A 3,447-nucleotide genomic window follows, 5' to 3' on the forward strand; every position below is an offset into this window, starting at 1 on the left:
CTAGCGACACTGAATCATAGCCTGAAACTGCTGTAGTCACTTTATATAGCCTGCAATCTATGGTCACTCCACACAGAGTCACACATGATAAGAAAAAGTTATTTTTTACATCATCAGGCGACCAATGGAGATGTGGGGTGGCCTTCCTGAGCAAGATCATGCCCTTCTCTGAATGAAAGCGACCGTTTTTAAAATAAATAAATAAATATTAATGTATGCGTATGGTATGCCTGGGCTAGTAGAAAAGGCTATGTTGCTATGTTTGTCCATGCAATGGCCATTGATTGACATATACAGACGTGTACCCTTGCAAAGCTGCACACAAAATATAAGATCAATGTTTCTGCGCCAAATAGACTATGAATGGCAGAATTACAGCACACATACGCGCGCGCACACACGCACGCACACACACACACACACACACACACACACACACACACACACACACACACACACACACACACACACACACAATACTGCAACAGAAGAAGAGGCATATTTAGTGTTCTATAGGTGAAACTGAAAGGCGTGAATATTGCACCTGTTTGCAGGACATGCTTCTCACAGCATGGGTTCGCCATGCCATATTTAATTTTCAGTAAACAGTGCAATGGTTGGTTATCTCAGACCAGACTATTTATTTTATCCTTGTTCCCTTCTTTTTAAAACATCAATGCATATACCTTCGTAAAATAATAGTTTACCTGTCACATCTCCGGGATACACTACACATCAAATATGTACATATTGCTTTTTCCATTAGATTGTATTTAGGCTATTCACGTAGGCCTAAATCCTGTCTAAAAATGTTGTTAATGACAATGGCTATACAACTAGCCTATTAATTAAATAGAAATGAATTCTGCCATGTGTCTCAACAATATTAGGCAAATTGATACATTAAAAAACCAAACCAAATTATTATTTAGGACTATGCATGATTCTTTTCACATTATTGATCCCTCTCCCTTTCAAAACACATCTGTTTTAGGGACTATGGTGTCATACCACTTATGTTAAATTAAAGCACCATTTTCATTTCCTTGTGCCCAGAAACTCTCTAGTGAATAACTTGATGTGGTTTATGAGTTGGAATGCTTTAAAAATGTTTTGTGAAGGTATGCATATCAAACTGCTGCAGTTGCAGAGAAATTATTATGATAGAACTATTTTGACCAGGACTTGCTTACTCACAAGGGTCCTGAGATTTCCTGAGATTTTCTGAATCACTGTGCATGCGGGATGGCTGTAGATAACACAGGGGAGAGGGGTGGTCCTGGAAACAGAAGGGCTATGAGACAGAGGTTTAATCCTAGACACATAAAAAGTGAGATGTATACGGAGCGTGCGAGGCAACAGAAGACGAACAGCAGAGGATTAAGGATTTAAGAGATGGGGAAGGGGCCAATAAAACAGGGGGAAAGTTTACAGGACTCCATCCAGAGGGGCAGATTCCAAGTGGACAGCTATACCCTCTGCCTCAGACAATAGCAGGGAGCAGGGTCCGGTGGTGGTCCGCCTGTCGCCAATATCTGGAGGTGGTCTTGAGAAGAGTAGACCGGGCTCTCTTCCAGGTACGACGACAGCGGCGGAGGGGGCAAAGGGTATTCTGACTTCTTCCTCTTGCTCAGGGAAGAGCTGGGGCTGATATCCCAAAGAACACTCAAATAGGCCAGTGGTCGAGCAGGGAAGGGTGTTGCGTGCATATTCCACCCACACAAGTTGCTGGCTACAGGTAGTGGGATTGGCGGAGATGAGACAATGAAACACCGTCTCCAGGTCCTGATTGGCTCGCTCCGCCTGGCCGTTAGACTGGGGATGAAAGTAGGAGAGTCTTATTCTGCCCACACACAGTGCAGGTGGCGTCGAACCAGAATGGCAGGAGAGTCTACATGAATGGGCCCATTCCAGGACCGGAGAATGAGCAGGGTCCGGGACAAACATCCGGTTAGCCGGGAATGTTTGCCTTACAGACCCGGACCTCTATACCCCAGTTGAGTGTAGCCACCAGAAAGGAAGTAGGGAGGATGATCTCAGTGTCAGATGGTGTAGCCAAAGGGCTATACAGGTGTGAGAGCGCGTCAGGTTTGACATTCTTGGACCCAGGGTGGTAGGAGATAAAATTCAAATGAAATTAAAGCGTGTGAATAACAGGGACCATCGAGCCTGCCTTGAGTTGAGATGCTTGACAGTGCAGAGATATCCCAGGTTCTTAGGTTCCACACTAAGAATGAAAGTCCTGTCCCCTCTAACCAGTGCCTCCACTCCACCAACGCCATCTTAGCTGCGAGTAGCTCTTGATTTCCAGCGTCATAGTTCCTCTCAGCAGGGTTAATATGATGGGAAAGGAAGGCACAGGGATGCAGCTTTTGGTCCTGGGTAGAACGCTGGGACAGCCCCCACTCGGACGTCCGAGGCTTCAACCTCCACCACAAACCGACGGGAAGGGTCCGGATGGATTAAGATGGTAGCTGTAGTGAATCGATGCTTGAGGTCCGAGAACCCCAGGTCAGCTGCTGGAGACCACATGAAAGGAACCTTGGGAGAGTTGGAACACTGCGGGAGCATTGGTCAGTCCGAATGGCATCACCAGGTACTCGTAGTGACCGCTAGCCGTATCTGAACCAAATGGTAGGCGTTCCAAAGGTCCAACTTTGAGAATATGGTAGCCCCCTGGAGAGGCTCAAAAGCTGAGGAGATGAGTGATAGCGGGTAACGTTTTTTAACCTTGATATCATTAAGGCCCCGGTAGTCGATACACTGACGCAGGGTTTTGTCCTTTTTCTCCACGAACAAGAACCCTGCGCCGGCGGTAGAAGTAGTTACTCCGAGCCGCAAGAGAGTCCTTAATGTACTTCTCCATAGTCTTGGTCTCCGGATCCAACAGGGAATAAATCCGTCTGCACAAGCGTTAAACAGGAGACAATCTAGTCCTGCCTAGTTGCAAGTTGCTTCCGAGCAGCCTCTTTTCCAGACAACGGAGAATCGAACACCTTCCTTACCTCTGCTACAAACTCCTCCAGACTGAGAAAATGGTGGATTGTTGCTCCGTCACCGCCGTAGCCCAGGCGATTTCTCTCCCGGACATGAGCGTTATCATGTACGCTATCTTCAAGCGATCTGAGGGATGATGGAGCACTGGGAGAGGAACGCCCAGCAGGTTCCTGGGTCTCTAACATAGTGCTCCGGAAGAGGTAAGCTGGGTTCACGGAAAGCCGAGGTAGGCTGGGAAGAAACGCCATTGGTAGTGGGTTTACTGAGAGTCTGGGAGGTTACCGTAGTGGCTTGTTGCCTGGTAGATAATCCACAAAATTGCTCCAGTAATGCATTGAAAGCATGGTCATGGTGTTCCGCCAAAGTCTGAAGGAACTCCTCATGTCTTCCAATTGTGGCTCCTTGGGAGGAGACAGCGTTGCGGATCTGGTCAGAGTCTGTTGGGTTAGT

This window comes from Oncorhynchus masou, chromosome 15 (assembly GCF_036934945.1).
Source record: "Oncorhynchus masou masou isolate Uvic2021 chromosome 15, UVic_Omas_1.1, whole genome shotgun sequence".
NCBI lineage: Eukaryota > Metazoa > Chordata > Actinopteri > Salmoniformes > Salmonidae > Oncorhynchus > Oncorhynchus masou.